Genomic DNA, 26,041 nt, shown 5'->3' on the forward strand with positions numbered 1-26,041 from the left:
ACACACACACACACACACACACACACACACACACACAGAAAGAACAATACTGAATGAGGAAATGAACAGCAGCACTGCGACTGAGAGTGCTTACAGCCAAGACTCCATCCATAAATGTTAAATAAATGCCTATCAGTCTTAGATTACGTGAAGCATCCGCTATACTAGTCCCTGAGTGTGAGCTGTTACTATAGCAACAACAACCGATTGGAAAGAGCACATTAATAATAACGTTCATGTTACAGTCGGAACTATCTGTGCTGAAAGTAACAAACACCTACTGACCAATCAGATCCAAACATTCAGCTGCTCAGTGGTATAAGCTGAAAAACAAAACAGGCTGTAATAGAACATGCACATAAATTTTTATCCTACTGTTCATGATATAGTGGGATCGATCTGTGCTGTTAAATAAAAATTTGTCAAAACCTTTTGACCAATCAGATTCTAGCATATTTCAGATATTATATTGTTAAACAAATATTAGGATTTTTATCCTTTTTTTTTTTTCCAGACTTATCCTTGACAGACTAATATGCAAATTAGCTGTACATGGATTCTTCACCTAAATCACCTGTTTTTCTGTAATCTTTATTAGATTATTTGTATTTTAATATCAGGCATGTTTCAGTTATTCCCACACTAGGCCGCATTTACAGCATTTAGCAGATTCCTGTTTCTAATGCAGCAAGAATAGTGAGTCATTTATTGAATTATTTATTTATTTTTTATTATTTTTATTATTATTATTTTTATTTTTTCAAGAGTCAGTGGCATTTTTAAAAGCAGAGTGAATAAGTTTTCCTGCATTTCACAAGGACATAGTTAATTGATCAAAAACAAGTATTATTGCTTCCGAGCAACGGCCGTTCGAGTGACTTATTCCACACCGAGGGAAATCCAATATGTAATAGGCTTATTAAGGCTAGTCTTATTGCTCAGAGAGCTGATAAACGATGGTCTTCTGCATAAAGACGTAGTGCTTTATGCACACTGATTTCTAACTCATAAAGATTACAGCAAAGATTTGTGGGAAGTGAAGTCGTTTCACAATCTCCAAGGAAAAGCGATGTTTTATTTACGGCATGTTCCATGTTTACGGAGCCTCAGCAGTACAGTAGAATCAGACAGATTTGGGAATATTCGGCGTCGCTAAAACCCGGCACAGTTTGATGGATTGGTGAGGAATGAAAGCACAGGGGCATTGGGATTACTGTCACACTGACTAAAGGGGATTTATTTATCACTTTCACAAAAAGCCTCGTCTAATAGCTCATCATGGCATGTATTTAGTATTATTAGTACTACCACCCTCTGCTCCTGATACACTAACTGCCACAGTGCATAACAGAGGATCAGCCTGTACTGTCATCAGTGCCTACCCCACTCTCTTATCATCTCTCGCTCTCTCTCTCTCTCTCTCTCTCTCTCTCTCTCTCTCTCTCTCTCTCTCTCTCTCTCTCTCTCTCTCTCTCTCTCTCTCTCTCTCTCACACACACACACACACACACACACACACACACACACAGCCAATCCATGCTTTACATGTGGCATAATGCCACTAAACAGATTTTCACCTTTTATCCCCATCTGAAAGCGTTCCAGTTAACAAAAGCACAACACCAAACCTGTCACCAGCCTGTTAACTTCACATGATAGATACAGTATTAGTAGGTCAGAGATGAAACATGTTTTTTTTTTTAGAATTAAAAGGCTACTTGATTTATAGTACATTAGTAATATGTGTATAAATATTAGACCAAATAATCCCAGTCTCATTTCCTTGTCCGCCTACAAACGTGCTTAACTGAGGAATAATAAGACAGTCAGGTGAACTCTTATAGGAAAATGAACAACGCTGGAATAATGTAATGTTTTCACCAACACTAAGAGCAACTATCATTTTCAAATTGTTAATTTACACATACATTAATTTGTTTATTGTTACATTCGATCACTAACGCTAGAGCAACTGCACTCTATGGACACACACATTTACTGCCCATTTGTTGTTATAAGAACCTCCACTCTTTTGGAAAGATGTTCCATATTTTCGAGTGTGCTTGTGTGAATTTTTGCTTATTCAGCAACAAGGGCGTTAGTCAAGTCAACTAACTAACTAAGTAGGGTGCGGTGGTTGATATTTCCAGCTATATATGGTCCCCAAACTGTTCCCCCAAAGTTAGAGGCACACAGTTGTAGAGGATGTCTTTGGATGCAGTGAAATGAAATTTTCCCTTCACCCTATCTAGGAGACCCACACCTGTCCCAGCATGTCCCTGCGCACAAAGCCAGCTCCCTGAAGATACATTAGTTAGAGTGAAAGATCTTTAGTGGCCTGCTATATAGCTTTGACTCGAACCTATTAAATACCTTTGACCTGAACTGGAACACTAACTGCACCCCAGGCTTCCAGACCCTACACCAGTACCTGACTATACTGATGCTCTTGTGGCTGAATGAGCACAGTAAGAGGTCTTTCTTTTGTCTATATAGTGTTTTTTTTTTTTTTTGTACATGAGTACAGGAAATCTATTTGTACGTTTACGGGCCAGACACAAGATGGGATGACACTGTATCACACGCTGCTGTCCTGACCTTCTAAAGTGCTTTTTACACACACACACACACACACACACACACACACACACACACACACACACACACACACACACATACACAATGTGTCAGTGTGGGGGAAGCTGGTGAGGTGCTGCAGTGTCCCGTTTTGAAGAGACAGAGGCTGAAATCCAGCAGGGTTATTTAGTTTAAGTGCTGGTTGAGCAGGCTGTATGGGCCCGACTAAAATGGAGATAAATGGCCATGTGGAGGGACGGACATCTCTCCTGCAGCAAGGGCCAAGCAAGAGGCCGAGGGGCTGCCGCACACCTGTCTCTCCTTGTTACTCACGTGCAAGCAACACACACGCACGCACACACACACACCGGTCCACCTCTCTTAGGCCTGATGGGATCTCTGTCCCTATACACAGCTAAACACGCACTAGGATTAAGCTGTCTGCTCTCATCACACACACACACACACACACACACACACACACACACACACACACACACACACACACACACACACACACACCCCTTGTAGCCCGTTCTTCTATTTCTTCTTTCTGTTTCATATAATTAGTATATGCACTATTAAAATGTACACTTAACACCCAAACCAGTGGCACCATTTGTTAATACTTGAGCACACTCCAAATTCTAGTGGAACATCTTCCCAGAAGAGTGGAGGTTATTATAACAGCAGAAGGTGACTAAATGTGGAATGAGTCTTTCAGAAAACAGATAGGAATCTTATAGTCAGCTGTCGACAGATTTTTATCCATGTAGTGCGTGTAGGAGTTATGTACAATTTAGAAGAAGCCGACCACAAATTAGCTTTCACAGAAATGCTTTACATGGAATAGTACAGAGGGCGATCATTAGGAATTCTGTTAATAATCAAAAATCTAAAATGAAATAAAAATACAAATTTATTTGTCTTAATGTCTTCAATATGCCTAATAAATATTAGAAAAACAGAAATCATGAACAAAATCCTTTTATAAACAAATATTTACAATTAAAAAAATCTAACTGCATTACATCACCTCACTTTTTTCCTTGTTATTATTATTTTTTATTTTTTTTGGTAACTGTATTATAGCAAGATAAAGCTTTGAATAAAGGAATCTCTTTTTTCAGATGTTTATTAAAGCATGTCTCTATCGTAGGCCAACAGCAGTCTGCTCGTGTTCTGGAGAAAAAAAAGCAGCCTATTAATGGAGAGGGAAAGAGAGAGATTGAGAGAGTGAGTGAGAGATTGAGAAAGTAAGTGAGAGATTGAAAGAGAGAGAAAGGGAGAGGTACAGAGGCCTAAAGACTCTGGTTTAATATAGTGGGAGGCAGGTGGCCTGCTTTGCCTGAGGAGGCTCTTTAGGGCATGACAGCTTCGAAAAATGCATAAATCCTGCTGCTTTTTCTTATCTCCATCCGCATTTAGTTGCCATGGGGATTTTATTTATGCTGCTCCAAACTTCCATACCTCAGGTTAGACGCAGACATTGCTTGCTGTCGCTCAGAAGGGCAAGAGCTTGGGCTCAGAGAGACAAGCGTGCTTCATCCTTCGTTCCACAAACGCTACACACACTTACTCGCCCATCGATTCACACAAACACTCATATGCATGCCGAGAGAATGAGAGAGAGAGAGAGAGAGAGAGAGAGAGAGAGAGAGAGAGAGAGAGAGAGAGAGAGAGAGAGAGAGAGATGGATTCACAGAGTGGCGGAGAAAGTAATCAATAGCAGGAGCTTATTCACATCAGTATATATATGCATGTATACCAGGAAAGCACTCGTGTGGTTATATAGTTTGACTGAGACATCAGTGAATTCGACATGTTACGGTGTGCGCACATCCAAATATTTGACCCATGTTCATGCTCGTAAACAAAACACAGCTGATTTCAGGGTACAGTATCAAACCACTCTGCCATTACGGAATGAAGCACTTACAGGGAAAGTCGTATTGAGCGGTGCATGAATATGTATTCCTGTCTTTAATTCACTATGTCCTTTCTCCCCTGTCCCCCTCCCTGTAAAACCTTGACAGCAGTTCTCTTGTATTAGCTCAGCGGAATGGAGTGCCTAGTCGGACTTTATTTTAGTGCTCGAAAACAGGGATGCAAGAGGGTTTAAACTGCGCTTTATATCCCTCGCCGTTGTGTGCTGAACTCGCTGCACTTAACCTCATCCAGACTAGCAGGCTTATTTTAACCAAATGAGCAGGGCACAATGCGACGGCGCCACGAACGCGCTCCTGCACCCAGTGAATGTGCTAATGGCTCAAATATGGAGCACATTAGCACGAAATGTCAGCGACTATGAGGCTGGTTGTTAAGCGCTTTTATATTGATTTGTGATGACTGTATTATGATGGCTGCTCATGTTCTCTTTCACTTCACCTTCTGGAGAGTTTGTGGAGTGTGTATCTATCTCTTCATGTCTGATTAGATCTATTTCCTTTCTTTTTTTTATGACGGGAGAAGTGAGATGTGCAGAGTGTTATGTTTTGATTCTTGTATGAGTTTTATATATATATGTGTGTGTGTGTGTGTGTGTGTGTGTGTGTTTGTGTTTCTCTTTTTGATGTATTCTCCTTTCCTGACCTACTTTCTCTCCTAGAAAGACAAGCTATATGAATGTCTGTTCTGTTTTTCTATATTCTTTTAGTAAAGGTGCCTACATTCAATTATTTAACTGCTTTTTCAGTTTCTTTGTCTCGGCTTGTGTAAATTATGGATGGTATAGATTTCCTGGAGAAAAGAGAAAGAATGGAGGTAGGTGGTAGAGGAGTCTGGCTGTGTTCTCTTGGGTGTGCTTGAACAGCGGGGGGCTTTAGCTCACGTACCCTGACCCCGTCTGCTCCCTGTCTCCAGGATGGTGACTCTCTGTGCCATGTACCCGCTTCATCCCTGCCCGCTTCGTGACGCCATGACAGCTTTTGAAATGCTGGATGCTTGTTGATGTGAGAGTTGAGCAGGTGCTGGCTGGAGAGAGAGAGTTTGATGCCACCCTTGCCCTCCCCTCTTGTCAGTCTCAGTATCATGGCCCGGTGACACCGATAACAGACATCAGAGCGCTAGCGTTCTCTCAATCACCAAACTCTCGACTCGACAGGCTGCGGCTTTGCTTCCTGATACTATACTGTCTGCAAGGCGGGGTAATGCTCACTCAAAACTGACTGATAATTAATAGGAGAGCTCAGGGGTGCCCAAACTTTTTTTCTGTAAGGGCCACAGAATTTTTCCTTTATTTAATAGAGGGCCGGGTCGGTCTCTAACTGAAAATTTCATGGGCTGCAGTGACTACCAGTATTATTGTGGAGATTTAATTATTATGATTTTAAATGTATTTATTATGCTTCCTAATGCGAGATTAGCTAAATATTTTGTTGTTCACAGTACAGACAAATGAGCATTACATTTCAAGAGATTTAAAGCCAATTAAAAGAGCATTATTACTTTCATAATGAAATTGTTTCATGTTCATTGCTATTGAAATCAAAACATTTCCTTACTTATGCATAGGCATATTGTTGCTTGTTTTTTAACATAACTATAAATAATAATTATTTAGACTAGAGGTCGACAGACAGTCGATTTCACCGATACCGATAGCTAGGTTGGCTCGTACTTGGCGATAACCAATTAATGAACCGATAGTTTTTAAAATGGATACTGGATTAAAAAAACAAACAACACTGAATGTAAAAGAGCATTGAACTTTATAACAATATTTAAAAAAAAGTACTGAATCATAAACATTTGCTAAACAATATAATTATATATTTAACAAATTCTCACATGTAAAAACAAACAGCAAGAGGCATCAGTGATATGCCTGTAGAGGCCGTTCTCGTAATGACAGTGGACTGGAAACCAGAAAAGCTATAAGTATGGATTTCACCATCATACTTTTTTTTACTTGTATAGATCATGTTAGAAGTCTCTCCAGACATGATATAAACCTTGCACACAGCATGCATTGAAAAATGAATCAACATCCACCTTGAATTTCCACCCACCAGAGCACTCCTCCCTATCATCCGACAGCTACTAAACGGCTAACACATGCTTCCTAAAGATAAATAATACCAGCAGATCACATCTTATTAATCTGTTACTACTGTGTCACGGACAGCGTAACACATTCCGAAGAAAGTGCTAATGCATGAGTTCACAGATGCCCTTGATTGGCTATTGTCACTGTGATTGACAGGAGAGAGAGTATGTCAGACTCCAGGCTTTATATAATAGGGTGAACTTTTTTCTCTTTTTAGGAACAAGAAACATCTGGTTAGAAACTTCTGACAAATCAGCATAGAACATTTAACAGTGCTTTATTAGTAAAATGTTATACTAAGCCAAAAATATCTGGTTGCATTTTTGTAGACCTGGTCAGGCTAATACTTTCATTGCATTAATAAACAAATTTCCTAGATGCATTTTAAAATATGTAATTATCATGAAGAAAAAAGATAGAGAGAAAGAGAGAGAGAAAGAGAGAGAGGAGGAGCAATTATCACCGTGAGCCCAGTCTCCAGCCCTGCTACACACACTGCCACCTTGGAGTCCAAAATCCATGCAGAAATACACCCAAACAGCCGAAACGCATCAGTGAACTTAATAATAAGAGGATTTGTTTGTTTCTCAGCTCGCCGTGTGTGGTTATCCAGTGACAGCACTACTAATGCAACCCGAGACCGCAGAGCGTTCTGTAGCAAATGCTTAAATTAGCATGTACATTCTTTAATAGCATATTTAATCTAAGTCAGAACTACAGCACAGAAAACATCTTCCCTGAACAAAATCAATTAACAGAAGCCAAACTATTTGTCCTTGCATGCTCCAGATGCAAATGACTGTATATTATTAATTTCTCGCTGTCCAGGACAAGGAAACCTGAGCAAACTTTTACATTTCTTTTCTTTTTTTTTGTTGTTTTTTTTTGTAAATTAAGATCAAAGTCAAATTAGGTTCATCCAGGTCTGTTTAATCTGTGATTCAGGAGCCTGGAGCAACAACATTCTTTGAGTGTGGGAATGCTGCTGTCTTTAGATGTGGACGGCAGCAATTACCCAGCTGTTGCCGGGCCGTGATTGACATGTGTATTTGGCACAGTCCATGTGCACAATTCATGAGCTGCATACCATAGCCATAATTAATTGATTCATATGCCTGTAAGCTTTTTCTAAAATATTAACAAGATAAGAAGAAAAAGGCAGTCAGAGCTGCCTGAGTTCGAGCGCGTTTTCAGCAGCAGCTCTGAACGCTATTGGTTCCGGACACTGTTCATTTACAGAAGGTGATGCTTGTCATTTGTACATGCTCAGTGTCAGTATATATTGTGCATTTGATTCAAGCTTTGATCAACATTTTTCCTTTTGCTAGCTTTTTTATAAACCATCCTTTTGCATCCTTCTGCACTAGCCGTGTTTTGACATCTGACCGCAGATATGCACTTATTCAGCATGCTATTTTTTAGTCCCAGTCTGGGAATCAGTGAGCCTGAGTTTACATATTACATCCTGCTCTCCATAAAGTCTGTGAATTAGCCCCAGATTTCTCCTCTTACATTCCTTTATCTCCACACACACACACACACACACACACACACACACACACACACACACACGTATATGCACAGCGGCCAGCTTCTCGTCTCTATCAGATGGAATCATGGAGAGAGCGCCAAGACGAGGCTGCCAGCTCCTGACAGGTAGTCACCTTGCAGGTCTCGCCGTTTGTGTCATGAATAAACATGGCTACCAGCGGGGCTGTGCTCGAAAAGCACGCTGGTGCAGGGAATGTCCTTTCGAGGCGTGAGAACACCCTTTTTCTCTTCGGCTTAGCAACATCCACATCGAACTCTGCTTATTAAAGTCGGGGAATATCACAGCGGCCGTGACTTACAGTGTGGAGAATCTGCTCTCAGGCTCTCATTTGCTGCTTGACTTTATCATGGCAGCAGAAGTGCTGATGTTATTGTGCACTCACTCAATCTGAACAATATGTGAGCACTTATTTAACCCGTATGTCCTGTTCGCTGCTTAGCACACTCGGCCCACAATGACACAATGCTTTTGGATATATCGCAGGATACTGTAGATTTTGTCAGGAAGCGCGTTGTTAGGAATATAAAATGTGGTTTTGGATTTGAGGTTTCTCAATCCTGTAGTAAAAGTGATTAAGAACATTCTTACACTATATGAACAAAAGTACTGGGACACCTGACTTTTCCAGCCATATGTGCTCCTACTAAAAAACCCCCAGGCTTCCTCACCCCATCTTTCCAAAAGATTGGAAATTATTAAAACAGCAAATAGGGAGTAAATGTGGTATGGTACGTTTTCTTAATAGTACTTTTATAAATCTTTATAGTTTAGATTTTTAAAGAGCAATTATTCGTGGATAGAAAGGCCTATTTCAAAGCAAGATTTAATAAATAAAAATGTTTTATTTAGCAAAAACAAAAAAGATGGCACAATATGTTAAATTACAGAATTGTCCTTATGACAGAAACTTATTATAAACTCCCACACACATCAAGACATAATTTAATATAAAATCACAATATGAAACCTAAAAGACATAAGAACATATTTATTATGTGCAAAAAGTCAGTAGGTCAGAATAAACACAGCAACAATATATTAATAATGGCATGTTAATACTGTGGTGATTATCACTGATCAGCTGGGCTTACAAAAATCTGAAATAGCCTAGATTAACCAAGAAGTGTCTTAATTATTTTGTGAAATGTTTCCAATTTGAAGGTTTGGTTAGTTTTTGGATAGTACCTTTATATCAGCTGCCTTACAATAAATAATTTAGCAACACACTATGCACAGACACTGCCCTTATTTCGATTAGGCAAAATAATATTACTACGATTTCCTTCAAGGATTAAAAAGTAAAAGCTTTTCCTTCTAACAGCATCAAGTGATGTATATGAGATGTTGAAAATAGCCAGTTTTGTCAAACTATTATTTTCAAGCACTAGAGCTGGTCCAAAAAATGATTATCTCAATAATAATGCCTGGTGTCACCTCATAACAAATTATACAGTAGTTAGAATACACGCATTGTACGCATTTCTCAGTAAAACGGTAGGAAGGAAGGTTTCAGCAATCTGTCGATTAGTGCATTTAGCATACTGTTTTATCTGCGTGTGCTGTGTGAGAGGACGTGCTGAGCGAATGTGTGTCTGTGGGAAATGAAAGGCAAGAGCTGAAGCCTTTCATTGTAGGCTGCTAGGAGATATGGTGTGTTCCCATGTGCTATGTCTTCCCTTCACGCGTGTGCTATCTCACACATTCTCGCCATCTTGGAAAATTTTAAGCAATTTTCTCCCTGCTGCTGGCTGGCTTTCACATCATTTCGTCCAATATGGCCGGCTCCTGGCTGAATAGTACAGAACTATTGATGGTATTAGGTTTGTAAAGGCGTTCATTGTCCGGAGCTTCAAATGGAGAGACAGACTTTAGGTGATTTCGGAAAAAGAAACAGAAAAGAAGCAGCATGTATTTGCTTTTTCCACAGCCAGTGTGAGTGGTGCAGTCACTGAGTCATTTCATTTATTTCAGATAAGTCGAGCAAGGGAGAGAAAAAAAAAAAAAAACAACCAAGCAGTATATGCTGTATTTGAAGCAGTGTGATTAGTCTGTCCTCAGACACACCACATCACCTCTGCTGGACATCTTTCTCCGACTATTCCATCAATCCGGCTTGTTCACATGGGAACTGGTGCCTCCTTATTGTCAAAGATGTTTTTACAGTTTAATTTGGCTTCTTAATCATATTCAGGCAAAATCCACAGGACAGGTTTCTCTACAGATATTCTCAGGCTGGGAGTGCTTATTGAAATCGATATATCTTTTTTTTCTCTCACTTCGCATGCATAAGTGATGTGCTAGATGATTCGTTTTCCAAAAGCTCTAGTCAGGGTATAGTCAGCTGGTAGTTGCCATGTGTGATGTGGTTGTACCAGTGAAGTCTGTATTATGAATGAGCGCTTTGACAATACAGTAATCCTTCGCTGTACCGCAGTTTGAATCTCGCATGCCCGGTTTATCGCGGAATTGCATTTGCCACATAACTAATTAGTTTGGCTGATTTTCCCGGTCTCTCTGTCTCGCTATCTAGCACGATAGACCGAAAAACTTATAGGGATTTGTTTTTATGGAGTTTTATTTTGAAATAGAAATGTATTAATAAAAATTGAATTATTAATTATAAAAGTATTATATATTATTATTATAGTTATTACAGTACAGTACTGCATACATAAAATTGCATTTTTGGTTGATGTCCGTTTATCGCGTTTTTCTGTTTATTGGGGGTGGTTTTGGAATGTAACCACCGCGATAAACGGTGGATTACTGTATAATACTGATACCACAATACTCCTGTATTATACAGTATAATAAAGTTTATTACACGTTTAAATGCCGCTGATTCGATCATTTAATTTTGCTGCTTGTGTCATGCATAAACGTGGCTACATTATTCATCTCTTAGTCTTATGTAATTTACTTTGTATTTCTTAAAATTAAAGAATTGCAGTGCTGTGAAAAAATAACATCATGTATTGGAGAAATGTCAAGTAATGTGATTTTTTTTACCCAAAGACTATTTATTTATTTATTTATTTATTTACTAGACACATCACATCACATCACATCACATGGAATATAATTTGAGAATTACACTTTTTTTTGGCTGCGTTTGCCACGTTTGTATATTTTAGCCAGAAAGATGTTTGCTTTGCTACTTACTGTAGTTTGTGTTTAATTTTACTAAATTTCCTTTTTTTTAAATTTTTTTTTTAACCCATTTATTTGAAAGGTTTGTCCTTGGTTTTAAGGTTTATTTCAAAATGGAGTATTCTCCTTAATTTAAAATATTCCCACTCAACCAATTCACTTGTTTTTTTCTTTCATTTCTTTCTTTTTTTTCAACATAATCTCAGTGGCTAAACAGTAGAAAATCAGCAATGCATGCTATAAAAGCAGAGTGTGTGTTTGTTGAGATACCGGCCCCCTCCGACTTGAGGCATCTTCATAATTTAGTGTTTTCTTAATCGCTCACAATGGGCTTTTAAGAAAACAATTGCATAATGACTGTGCTGCGTATCAGATCAGAAGCGCTCGTTAGAGCCTCATAAACTCACTTGCCTTGCACTAAGGCCCTGAGACCAATGAACTCTATTTTTGGAATGTAAGAGACATGAAGAGAGATTGAGAAAGGGTTTGTTTGTGATTATAGCGTCACTGGTATCGAAGTAATGGATGTACATTACATAGAACACTATGAAAAATGTGCATTAATAAACTGTAACTAAAGCATCATTAAAGTAAAAAAAAAATCTATATGATGACACCATCCACCACATGGTGGATGGCCATCCTCCACACCTGATTCAGATTGCATATGGTTGAACGGGCCATAAACCACAATTTTCAATAGGAATCAGACATCAGCTCAAAACAGCATTTGTACTTCAGTCTTACTGATTTGAACTCAAACAGGCCCAGGACCCAGATCTCAAAGAGCCCTGAGTTTTAAAAACCAACAAAAGAAAGCAAGTGTAAAAACAACTCAAGATTCGAGTTCTAGACTGTAGAGCTCAATTTAATTTTCAACTTGTTTGACTGATCAAAAATGCTAATAATCTCTGCGTCATTAGATTGCCAAACTTTTGCTCAGTCTCCGTTATCACACGTCATTGTTTCATTCTAGTGTTACAACGTTCAGAGTTTTATTCAGCAGTGCTATACGATGCATTACTGTAAGTTGTCCCCCAGCTCGGACTGTCTTGACTGATAGCCCACCATCACTGTGATATTGGACTGGTCAGAAAAGCAATAATGGCATATTGGTACAGAGCAGAGCTCCTCTTTAGCCAGCAATATCCTCTGTGGCAGCAATATGATAATAGTATAGGTGATATTGTAGGGTCAGTGAAAATGCTGGCGGTGTGTTAACAATATGAATTCTGATTAGAGTTCACATCATTTTCTGTCTCTGCACTTTTATCACAGCAGCCCGTGCACTGACGACACCACAACATGCAGCAAACTGGAGAAAACGGATAAACGAATCCCCGGGAAGTTTACATGCTACTCAGCTAAACAAAGAACGGAACGAGAACATTGTAAATTGAAAAGTGTTTGCTTGTGCGAAATGTTCTTCCGTCAGCATAAAAAAAAATTCAGTACACTATGATCCAGTGTATCAGGGTTAATTCTTACACAGTGCTTCTGTGCAAACTTGCCATGACCGCAGCCTACACAGAGAGAGAAAATGCAGGTGGGAGCAATATTGGAGACATATGGAACATCAGAGGCAGGCCTAATCTGGAAAAAGAACAGCCGTTAAACAAGCCAACTTCAATAACAAGTTGTCCAGGGCGCATTTTTCATGATTATTGTTGCTGTGGAGCAGGTCATTGCGGCTCTAGCTTGGAAAAAAAAAACTGTGATGATAAAACACTCCCTCTCTCTTCCTCCCTCTCCCTTTCTCTCTTTTGTTGTTTTCCTAAACAATGATTATCATCAGCGGCGGTAGCACACCAGCCGAAGTCGGAGCATGCTCCAAATCAAGGCAATCTGAGGGAAGCTCTGCATTGAGCATCAATTATTTAGCTTCTGTTGCTTTGTACAAACAAGCTCCCCTGGTGGAGAGACGGGTGCCTCTCCACAGCCAATTACTTCCAAATGTTCCTCTCATTTATTATTGAGCGAGGAAGTCTCGTACAGGTTGTTGCGCGCCTGACCCACCATGGAGTCCATTGTGCAGTGCTTTGATCAGGATGCCACAGACTGGTGTGGGACGTGGGGCGCACTACCTGCTGCAGTGCTTCGGCCTTAACATTCTAGCATGGGGAAGGTTAGGGCACCAGGATTGTGTTTGCTCCATGGGTCTCACTATTGCAACAAACTATGGTGAATAATTAGAGGTTTAGTACAGTGGGGGTTTGTTTCCCAACATGCCCTTCTACTAGGCATTGGGCTTTCCTCATCCTTCTGCAACTTCCAGTGCTGTTGTTTTTCTTAACAATCCCACCGAACCATTGGGGGTGAGCATGACCCACATGGAGAGGGTTTTGATTATGGGTTTGATTCTGTGCGATTTTCGAATTCTGTGTTGCTCTAGGATGCTTTTTTATCAGGTTCTTGTGATTCATGAGAACGGCCGTAATAACACAACCTATTTAACCAGCGCTGTCAAGCAACACCGTCCAGACGTGTTTCAAATTCAGTTTTAATTAGGCCTGTCTGGTCAATAAATACATACATTGCCATTCAAAGTTTCTGCTCGAAAAGCACGGGAGGTTGACTCTATCCATCGAACAGAGAGAAAAGAGCTCTTTTTCTCAATGATTATATGTGTCACAACATCTATGATATAGCACATACGTGTCACAACATCTACACTGAGTCAGACATCTTTTAACTATTAAACATATAATTATCTGTTTGAAAAAAATCTTATTAAATTCTTATACAACTGGAATTGGTATTCAAATTTGGTGGTGCGTGGGAAAATGTGTCTTGAACAGAGAGAGAGAGAGAGAGAGAGAGAGAGAGAGAGAGAGAGAGAGAGAGAGAGAGAGAGAGAGAGAGAGAGAGAGAGAGAGAGAGAGAGAGAGAGAGAGAGAGAGAAAGAAAAGAACCATCTCATTCTCTGTCTCTCCTGGTTTGGCCAGAGGCCAGAAAAAGAAGAGTGAGCTGTCTAAAGGATTTGGGGAGTATATGTGTATGTGTGTGTGTTTATGTGTGTGTGTGTGTGTGTGTGTGTGTGTGTGTGTGTGTGTGTGTTAGAGAGAGAGTGTGTGTGTAAAAGGGGTGGGGGGTGTACAGGAGGAGATGTGGTGAGTGTGAGCCTTGGCTCAAGTAATTGTGTGGCTCCCAGGTGATGGAGGCTTTTATGCCATTAACCGTGTCTGTCCTGCCGCTGAGCGTGCCAGCTCTTTAACGAGCCAATGCTGCTAATTTTGGAGCTAATACCGAGTCGTTCCACCTCGCTGGGCCGCCCACTGCAGGTGCTGCTGGAATGGACAGAGAGAGAACGTAAGAAATGGAGAAACAGAGAGAGGGAGAAATGAGTGTTCCTTTGCTTTTCAGTGATTTTTCACTCTCCCATGATTGAGCTATAGTCCATATTTAGAGAAAAGACACAGCAGCTCTTCATCACACTGATTCTGTCAGGAGTTTCACCTCAGCCGTATCTCTTGCCTGGTTGAGAGCAACTTTACGAGGGGCTGAGTGGAGTGTGAAGCCTCTCTGAGGAGGGTGGGATCTTTTCAATCTATGTAATGTTCAAGAAAGAAGACTGTACGGGGAGGTTGTGTTATGTTACAAACCATTGCGGCTGTTGTTGATTGTGTTCGGTTATTAGTCTCTTGGAACATTTTTATCCTGGACTTAGTCCTTTCAGTCTGTTTCTCTTTAACTTGGTGTCTGGGGAAAGATATGGAGACCAGCGTGCTTCATCAGTACATACAGCCTGGAGGTGTGGAGTGAGTAATTGAACAGTGCAGCAGAGTCGAGCCTGTCTTCACTCTCTACTTTGTTGCGACGAAGCCTGATGCTTTTTTCTTTAAACGTGCTGAAGGATTCCAGGCTGTTGTGGCTGACTTTATAAATGCCCAAACAACAATCAACTGATTAAATCTTGTTTTGAACAACTTTTTTTTGTCATGGTTCAAAAGTTTGTGAATTGCTGAATGAAAGTGCACAGGGAGCCAATCAGATTATGGCCTTCAAGATTCTTGACATCTGCTAAGATATAAGAGTCTGAGCCGCAGACAGGCAGAGCGTCCAAGTATGGGATTAAGCAGAGCCTATTCCGTGCTTTTCCACTTTCTGTAATGTGTTGCGTAGATATTTAGAACGATATTCGTAACCTTCTTGTATTAGCAAATGCACCATTATATCCCTCCGTGTAATGCTTGTCCAGCCTCCGTTGGCTTGATGCCTTAGGTGAGAGGCAGTAAACGAGATTTGGCACACTGCTCTTCTGTACTGCTAAAACACAAAAGAAGGGGGTGGTTTGTGCTAGCAATTCGGCTTTTCAGGCATCACTCTCGCCATGTAATCGCATTGCGTTTGGCTTACCTGTGCCGCCCCCAGTGGGTTTATTCACAGCTAACGGGATTTGGAGAGCCATGGCAGCGGCGCGCTTCTGTTGAGCTCTGCAGCACGCCGCTGCAATGGCTCTCCACCGTGCTCGTAATTACTCACTGACAGGACATCAGTACTGACAAACGGTTCCTCTGAACAAACAAACACGGACTCACATCTACCTACTATATGACACATACCAGTGCGTTACACTCACCATCCTGTTTGATCAGGGTACATTGTCAAGGTTTTTTTGGTTTGTTTGTGGGGTTTTTTGTCATTAGTTTTTACAAAGTGCATGACACTGCTGACATTATAGAGGAGCAGCCCACTAATGTAATGTAATCTAATGTAATGCTAAAAATCTATAAAATGTTAGGGTTTGATAGTGAATTATCCTGATTATGAATTTCCTAATTTTTCATCCCAGCAGTTTTAGCACTGACCTTTTAAAAGCAAATGCTTTAGGGCTTAAAATAAGAAGTCTTCGTGTGAAAAACTACTAATGAAGACAACAGGGAAATTGTGAAAATCTGATTCGGATTCTGACCCAGCATTACCCATGTAAGAATTGTTTTGGTTTTTTAGATTTTGTGTTAACATTAAATGTGTATTTTTAGCTCTCAGATGGCATGTTTGTTTGGTGAATCTGAATGTGGAAGCAGCATTTCCAATAGGGAAATAGAAAGCAGTGTATGGATTTTTTTCCGTAATAAAACCCAGGCTGACTTTTGTCTTTGGAGCAGTTTCACTCTTCCTAGGCAAGCTGCTAGATACATGTGAAACAATTTCTAGAGGGAAATTGGTCCATTTCTCAAAAAGAACAAACCGCTATGATATTAAGTTAGGAGCAGACATTCTGACTTTTTCTAAAGAGAAATGTATCCAGATGTAGAATAAAGTGTAAAAGAGACCTCAAGACACCATTATTGGCTTCTTTTGGCTTGTATTCTAAGCCTGAAGATTTGTTTTCTTACTCAAGTGATGTCATGTATTTTCCCATGTAACACATTACATGCTTTTTTTTCTCCTTTCTTCTCAGGCATTCTGTCTACTGCTTGAACAGCAAGCTAGTTATCTTTTCTTTTAAATGCCAGTTACAGCGAAAAAGACTTAACCCACTGAAAAGAAAGAGCTCTCTGACCTCCTTAACATATATGAGCTCACGAATGCCTATTAATGGCTATTGTCTGGTACTTGATACTGATCAAATATTAAAAGCTCTTATTAACCAAGCTTGCTATCTAAATGTTCTATGCCATTCCAAGGACTCAAGTATCTTTAGGTTGCTAATTGCCAGTAATAATGCTATTGAAACACACCTGATTTTAAGCATTATATTTAAGCATATTCCCCTGGCAATTTCTTTATTTGGTTCACTTTCTGTATGGCCACTGTAAGGTCATGATTTGACAGATCTCTCTTTCACCAAAGTTCTGACATCACTTTCACTTTGTACATGTACCACAGTGACCTTTTCATCTGACAGCCTCTCTTTTGTCCGGCCAATCTGGTCGCCTCGACGCTCTTAACAGCCAATCGCACACACTACAGGTTCACTGACACCACACACACCTGCACAGCCTTCACAAGACATTGAGACATTATATTTAATCAGATATACCTGGTGGTCTAGACTTAAACCAACACAACGTGACAAAATACTCAGCAAGCAGATACGTACTGTACTTGTGCTAATTATTTGAAAGATTTACAGGGAGTTTATTATAACCCCTATAGTATAGGGAAGTACTAATGCTACCTCATAGCTACAGTGTCCTTAGTATTATACTGAGTTCTGGCTGTATTTGTGTGGAGTTTTGCATGTTTTCTGGTTTCCTTTCTAAACCATGTCAGTAATGGATTTGGCTACTTTTAAATGGTCCTAAGTGTTACTGACTGTGTGTGTGTTTGAGACTGTGTGTGATGGTGTCCTGCAATGGAGTGGTGTCTTATTCAGTGTTCATTCTCACCTCTTCTCCAGTGAAGGCTCCTGAGCTAAACTATAACGATGATACCCAGTCTGTAATAGATAGAATTAAAGAAAGAAACATCCCAAAATATCTTGCTGCCATGTGGTCTAATCAGCATCTCAGAAGGCAGTGTGCTCATAGCTATGACATTAAGAAAAAAAAATCAATGAACAATACAACTATGCTCGTGAAAACATTACGAATAATTTTGATTTTGACAGTTTTCCCCCCTCATAGCATTGCTGGTTTCTCTTGACTGGTTGTTGACAGACACGGTTATGGGATATATAGGACAGCAAAGGATCCATATCAAATCGACCAGATGGAGTTATCTCAGTAGGCAGCATTCTGTGCTGACATTTGATTCAGACATGACCGGATGCCTTCCTCCTTCTGTACACTGCATGAGCAGGCAGCGTATGTTACATTTTAGACACAGTTCAATAGCAGGTTTGTGCCTGATTATTTTTTTTATGCATGACGGCTATTATTTGGAAAGTCACCAATCTCTTGTCAGACAGCACAGTCTCTTGAATCTCATTATGAGCATGTATGCTTGGTCTTATTTCTCTGATAAGTGTGCAGGTCTAAAACTTGTGAAACGCTCTCTACTTTATCGGAGGACAGTGTGAAGGTTAGGGAATGGAAGAGGTTTTTACGACCATGACATGATGTCAGCGTTCTAGACATCATTTGTTTGTTATTACTGAATTTGCGCCTGGATGCACATTGTACCAGTTTCCACTGCTGTCTCATCTCTTCTACAATGCGGATATAATAAAAGTTGTAACATTAATTTCAGTCCACCTTTCCAAGTGTACAGCTGTGTGGCTTTCCGATTTCTTTAGCCTCTTCACCAAAACAAAAGAGACACAAAATTGCTTTCAGCCAGGAGAGCTCGGTATGTGTAAGCATTCAGTAAATTGTATTCAGAGCTGTTGAGAGTATATGCCACTAAACTATTGGGGAAGACAAGAGGACAATTTATTCCCAATGTGGCCTTCTGGAGAGCCTTCAGCTGAGCTCACAATGCTAGTGCAGCAGAGAGAGAGAGAGAGAGAGAGAGAGAGCGAGAGAGAGAGAGAGAGAGAGAGAGAGAGAGAGAGAGAAATAGGGATATGTTTCAGCCATAAAGAAGGATTATTCACCACCAACAGGGCTTTTGCATAATGTGTTGCTATTATTTTTCAAATTGACCTCATGATTGTAGTCATAATCAATATATACCACAGGCAGGCTGATTAAGGCTCCCTGTTCTCCTCCCTTTCCTCATCTTTATTTTACCCCCATTGTGTTTCAGCAGGTATTGCTTTTAATAGCCTCAGCCCCACAGCACGAGGCTGAACAACAACACAGAGCCGACGCTTGTGCAGGCTCCTTTTGCGTATTGTTTGCTTTCCTTTCTAATGTTAGAAGGTGCTTTAAATCTATGTAGAACAAAAGAACCAAAGTACTGATGTGGATCCATTCCTCTCACGTGTACAGTCAGCAATGAATGAGAACCCCTCTGAAAACTCACCACTAGCGCTGTTTTTAAACAAAGGAGCATAATGTACGATATATATACTGTATTTCACTAAGTTAATGTTATGTTGTTTAGGATGTCTTCTGGATGAGCATAAAATTTTAGTAACACTTTTTTTTATAAAGAAACATGAACTCTATTTAAACCATTATCAAAACATATTCCTAAAGTGTTACTCCAGTAACCAACAGCAGATATACAAGATTTTTCTTCTCGGTGTCAAGTGACATTTCAGTGAATATAAACTTGTGTTGTGACACTTTCCAGTCTGACTGGCTTTAGAGCCACATGACAACCAATGCTGTACTGTAGCTGAGTACATTTTTGGTGGTATGGTAGCAATGTGACAGCTTGCCAACGGGGAGTTATATTGTAAAAAATGAACAGAGATGATAATATTACATGATATTAACAATATAGACACGACACGCTGTTGTATATGTCGCTATATAGTGAAAGTGTTAACAATGACAGTCACTACACTGTAAAAATCGAGATATGTGTTCCTTTCCTTTTGCCCTTGCAAAAAGCACATTTCTCAAATCTGCTTATAGGATTTTATGAAGATTTTTAATAATGTCATAACATGGAGGTTTTTTTTTACTTCTTTATTCGAATTTTTATGTGGTTTATATGAAAATGTAAGACATCATAGTAACTGATACTTGTTCAGCTAAATCAATAAAGTGAGATTGATTTCAAAATACAGCACGTACATTTTTCAGATGTAACTACAGACTTGTTCAGATTGTTTTCTAAATTATTTTTTGGGGGGAACAGTGTGCAGTGATAAATAAAAGAATGACAACTATTACGATTAAGGTAGCAATATACTGATTATATAATATACTCAATAATGTTTACCCCAGTATGTTCATCTAAATACTTGCCAGTCTGCATTTTCTTTTCCTGATCTATATACCGTAATCTCCGGACTATTAAGCACACCCAAATATAAGCCGCATCCACTGAATTTTACAAAGATTTTTATTTTGAACATTAATACGATACACCTGTCTATAAGCCGCAGGTGTCTACATTGAAACTAATGAACTTTACACTGGCTTTAACGAAAGACAGTGTCTGTTACAAGACTTGTATCTAAACAGTAGCCTACCAAGAAAGTCATTGTTCACTGTCTTCCTCCTTCCTTTCACAACAATTTCTCTCGGGAGTTTCTCTTTTGGCATCGTCGTGTGTTTAAAAATCACCATCGGTGAATCTTTTCCCGATGCCGTGCAGCTCAGAACACAGGTGAAGTGTTTTTTCATGCTCGGTTGTTTTCAGCGTGACGAATGATTCGCATTTCCTGTTGCCAGTCCGAGTGAGCGGCAGGTCAAACGTCAGAGGAACCTCATCCATATTTATGATGTGGTGCGGCCCGATTCAGTGGGAGCGCATCTGATTTAATATAAAGAATTTCATTGGTTCACCTGAACCCGTTCGGCAATTTCATTGGTCTAATGTAACGGGGTTCAGTTTTTTATCTTGAAGCTTGTGAAACCGGGAAAAACCCTGAAAAAATCCACATATTAGCCGCTTCGTTGTTTAAGCTGCAGGGTTCAAAGCGTTGGAAAAAAGTAGCGGCTTATAGTCCGGAAAATACGGTAGATATCTGCATGTATGTACAGTATATGTATATATTTGTAGCAGGACATCAAGACCAGCAAGGCTTTCTCTGCTGGTCTTAACTATCAGAATCACTGACTTACACTTTAATATATTTTTGTCTATGAATATGAATACCATTTCTCCCAGTAGTCTATTTTCATCATTTCATAGCACTTCTCTCGGGTGCACTGCCACTGTTAAGTCACCGAGTGAAAGTTCACGTTGGAGTTTCTATTTAATCAGATTTTAGCCGTCACATCACGTATTGCCATAACGCCACAACTGTTAGCACTGCTGGAATTTTGACCAAAAACTCTATGTTGCCTAAGGCTGTTGCTTTAACCAGTCAGACTGCGATTTGACCAATCCGAAGCCCCCCAGCGGAACATCCAAACATGTCTGCATTTTCACATCCTTTGATTGGATGGTGCCCTAGTCGGACTTGCAAACCGCATCTGCTGCAAAGCTCAAATATATTTGTGAGGATCTGAAAGCTGTTTTTTTAATTTTACAATTGCTGACCGAGGAGAAGAAATCGATTTGGTCGTATATACACTTATAAGGACAATTACAAGGCAGTCTTTTTATGAAAACCTGGACATCGTAAAGATCAGTTAGAACAGTTTAAAGCAGTTGTTAAGCTTTTTCATGAACTATTTATACTTTTGTGTTTTGTTTTCCGTAGAATTGGCATGAAAACACACAATTGCAGTTAATTTAAAATTCCCCAGAAAACCGTAATGCACAAAAATATCCCCTAAAATGCACAGAAAACCTTGACTCTTTTGCTAGAGATTTATGCGGGTCGCGCAGCTGTGGCTGCAGTGAAAGGAGACTTGTTGAATTATGTTGAATGGGTTTTTTGCTTTGGTACTGGCATTCATTCTCGCTGCGTTCTGTTATACTGCGTTTCTGTATAATATTACTGGTTTCTTCAGCCGTGACATCATAATGATGGTATTAAGAGGTGTTATATATTATTATATAGAAAAATAGAAAAACTTGATGTTATGTGCATGCTACACCTTATTTATCTTATAAAACATTAAAAACAATATTTAATATAGTCTATAGAGTCTATAGAAGATAGACTGTTCATGTCGGTTTTTGTTGCTTGTGTAATGAGCTTATACAAGCTTATACAAGCCTGCGTTCCATTGTCCAAGTTTGGTGAACATACTGAATTCAAATCATATATAGGAGATCCAGATGTCATGACATGACCTCTTCAGGAAATTCATAGATGAATTAACACTTTACCCCATGGCTTCACAAAATTGTAGAATCAGCATTGCAGTTGTCTGCCATTTTTTTTTCTATCAGGCATCTGAAAAACAATGCACATACCGTGGCTTCATGCATATCTTCAAATTCTGCTTGCCGTTAGATCTCCGCACAGCACACTCGTGTCCTCAAACTTCTCAGGTGAATGAGGTCACTTCTAACAAGCATTCGAATCTAATGAGGCTAGTGTACATCCTCAGCAACACCACACCCAGGCTATTGAATAATAGAGGAGTGCGCACAGACCTTGAAGAGCATTAGTGTGCCTTTGGAGCTTACAGAATAAAGCCGAACACTAGATTTCCCTGATTCAGTATGCTGAAAGGTTAATATTCAATATGGCCACAGGCAAGGCTTACAGTACTGTTTTGACATTTGCACCCATCTATACATTTTCCCGACTGTAAACACATTTTGACCCACGTGCGAGAGAAATCTGCACATTACGGGCTTATTTTTCCTTTCTGTGTTTTCTTCCTAAACATTTTCTCCAGCGATGACCACTAGCATGACATATGGTACTAAGTCGATGTGAATATTAATGAAGTTACCATAGGGATAACATTTAGTTTAATTAGGAGAATAACCTATACTGTGGCCTGCGCTGTTGCTAGCAAGGAGAGAAGACACAAAAGGAATTGATTGGTTTTGGCATTTAGTCTCTGATCATTGGTGTCATCTATTGCTTCAGGAGGCAGAGAGATAATCTAGAGTGACATTTCTTGTCTGCCTGCTTTTTTCGCCACTGATGAAGGCAATTACAGCGATCCTGAATGATCATTTGCACAACTTTCGGCGGATTTTCCCCCCACGTTCCCCAAATTGGAATGCGCCAGGGTGATTAGCTAATTTGGTAAATAAGGCATTGAGGTTGTTTGCAAGGTGAAGCACACAATGTTTGCATGTCGAGATCTCGTGCTGCCACAGCATAGTTTTAGTTTAGTATTTTATTTTAAATAAAAATGATCTGTAAAATACTGAACCGTGTCTAAATCTTTCCATCTGGCAGAAGAGGAAATCACATGTATTTCCTTTCTAAATAGTCATAAGGGTGATCTTATTACTCTTCATTTCCTCAACAGTATTTTATGTTGCCTCAGGAAGTTCAGTGTTGAATGTTTTAGAGGTCCATATGTTACACGCTAACTCTTCTGTTTTGTGTTTATAAAGCCAAAAACAAAAATCAAAACACCATTCTCTAAATATCATTCGTTGGCCTGGTTTTCTGTCTTTCTTTAGGCATTTTTTAATATCATTCATTCTCTAAAATGTGCTGGTGAATTCTGAAATCTGAATTCAAATAGCAGGTTTAAATCAATGTAAATATTTAACATAAATTTTTTTTTTCTGTAGTAACAACTCGTACACATATTATAAGTATAATTATAAATGGATTAAAAAAAAAAAACTTTTTAAACCAAAGTGTAATCGTTGAAATAATCAAAGTATAAACGTTGACTTTCTCTGTAAGATGTAAGGATATGTAAAATTTATGGAAGGAGTCTCCAGTGTAAGCTCATAAAATAGTGTGAAAATGTGAAAGTCCTTTCCCTCTTTTAAAATTTACTGGTTGCATACATACATGACCATACACAGTATGACATGGAATAATGAAATAATAATTGAATAAAAATAGAATTTGCATTAAACCAGACATTTCTGTTTTAGCAAAAGATGAAAAGTGGCATTTGTAACTTAAGCAATAAATGAAACGAACTTTTTTTTCTACATTAAATTACATTAAAATGTGTAACAGATTTCTAAATCATACTATGACATTCCTAAATCGTAAAATTGTAATAAACGACAAATTGCTGTTAATGCGTCATAGCAACGTGTTGATTATTTTCTTATATCAGCCTGCCTGTATTTCTTACTTATTATACTACAGTAAATCTGTCTATATTGACTCTCTGTGGATCTCTCAGATCCGAGCGTCAGCCCCAGCCCACTGTACCATCAACAGTTCAGTGCTGCCTCATCCTTTTTTTCTTTGAAAGGTATTTAAAAAGTCATTGTGAGGCGGTGGGTAAATTTTACAGTGATGTCATTTTATGTTTGTTGCATTTACTCTCGTAAAAAACGTGATAAATATGTCGCCGGGGTTAAGGTCACATAACCTCTGCGTTTCAAGAAATATTCGCAGGACAACATAATGCTTTCCAAGTTTGCGGAACAAATGAAATTCTGCTGCTCTGTTGCACTTTGCCTCCAAACAACCATTACAACTAGCTTTATATATTGTCTGAGCAGCAGACCATCAAATGGTGTTTTCCTTTTTGTGCCAGAGCGGTCGAAAAGATGGAGAATAGCAATCTGCCACCGGGACGTAAGGCCATCGTGTGTGGTTTGGGCGGGGGGATGTTTGTGTGTCAATATCAGCTGGAAAAAACATCCTAATAAATTTCCCTATAAACTTAAAACGTGTTGTGAAAATTAACAAATGATCTCAACTGTGTGTATGATTTTGTCTCTGTATAACATTAACAAGATGCTTCTTCAGCAGTGTTGTGAATGTTGCGTGCAGTTTTTTCCTCAGTGAGTTTTGACTGGAAATTGCATACATTGTGAATGAATGGCCAAAGGGCAGAGAAGAGCCATGGAATTCAAGGCTGTTTCTGAGGACAGTATTTGCATATTCAATATAGAGGCAAAAAAAAAAATAATAGAGACCGAACATTCCGCTGTGTGTTTATATTTGGTGTGCGAGCTCTATTTCAGAACACAGTTTTGTGTTTTTGTTATCTGCTGAGATTACAGATATGGACAATATTTGATAATTTCTCTCCACTAACAGCCATTCTTCACCTTGCAAGTCATCCCCCTCTTTCCCATTTTCTCCCCCCACCCACACTTCCCAACCTTTCAGCGTTTGCTCTAACCAATTTTGCATTTGTGGTGCTAAAAAATTAATCTAAGTGCTGGCCGGTGGGGAACGCTGGGGATCCGGGCTGATTTATTGCAGACTTAATTCAGAATGGCTGGAGATGATGAACGCCACTGAGAGTGGGCAGTTACACGTTGGAAGTATGAAACTGGCTGTTCCGTGTTGTTTGATTGAAAATCACATAAATCAGGAGAACGAACCCACAGAGTCTCGCAAATCTCCGAACAAAAAAATATGCACTTTGTACATTATATTATTATTGGAGCGTCACAGGTTGCATGCAGTTACTTACTCTTTAAATGCCAGGGATTTATATGGCTTTCAAATAATAAAAAATAAAAAAAGGTCTTGGCTCACACAAGAGGCATATATATTTTTCCATGCTTTCTTTTTTTTTTTTTTTTTTTTATGAGTTACCAAGGAGTCAATACAGAAAAAGTTTTTAAGAAAAAAAAACAATAAATAAATGTCGAACGAAGGAATACAACTGCACTCTTGGGATCTTGAAATAACTCTTGTTGCAGTTGGAGCATTTGGCTTCGTTTACGTATTATTTCGGCTTTGATATCAGGACCCGATCTGGCCGAAAAACTTGATGTACTCAGTGCAGAATTTTGTTTCTCTGATCACTTTTTATTTTTTACTGATGGGAAAGAAGGTCTCTCGCCTGCTCTATAGATTTTTCCATTCCATGTTCAGGAAGCTACCGATCACAAGTTCACCTGAATTCTGACGAGTAAAATAATTGGGCCAAAGTTTCCCTCTGGATTAGAAGTAAGTCAGTATAACTGTTTTTACCAGTTTTGTAACAGTCTGTTGCTTATAGACCACGTCGATCCAATCTGTTGTTGATCAGACTTGCTAATTTTGCACAGTAGTAAAAGCTAATTGTAATTTATTGGAGAAGTAAGAAAGAAAACATGGCAGACCTTAAATATTAGTAATCTAAAAGTATGATGTTGACCAATAGTATAATAATAATAATAATAATAATAATAATAATAGTTATATAAAAGTAATCAGCAACAGGTGTTATTTATAGAGTAACTATTATTTATAGAGTAATGGCTTA

The 26,041-nt window shown here is 39.1% G+C and overlaps 1 protein-coding gene across 4 annotated transcripts in view; it reads left to right on the forward strand.

Moving 5' to 3' along the window:
- The window catches only part of npas3 (neuronal PAS domain protein 3), a 231,625-nt gene that overhangs the window by 57,287 nt on the left and 148,297 nt on the right, over window positions 1-26,041 (forward strand). The window lies entirely within an intron of this gene.

Source organism: Silurus aristotelis, assembly GCF_946808225.1.
Source record: "Silurus aristotelis genome assembly, chromosome: 6".
Classification (NCBI taxonomy): domain Eukaryota; kingdom Metazoa; phylum Chordata; class Actinopteri; order Siluriformes; family Siluridae; genus Silurus; species Silurus aristotelis.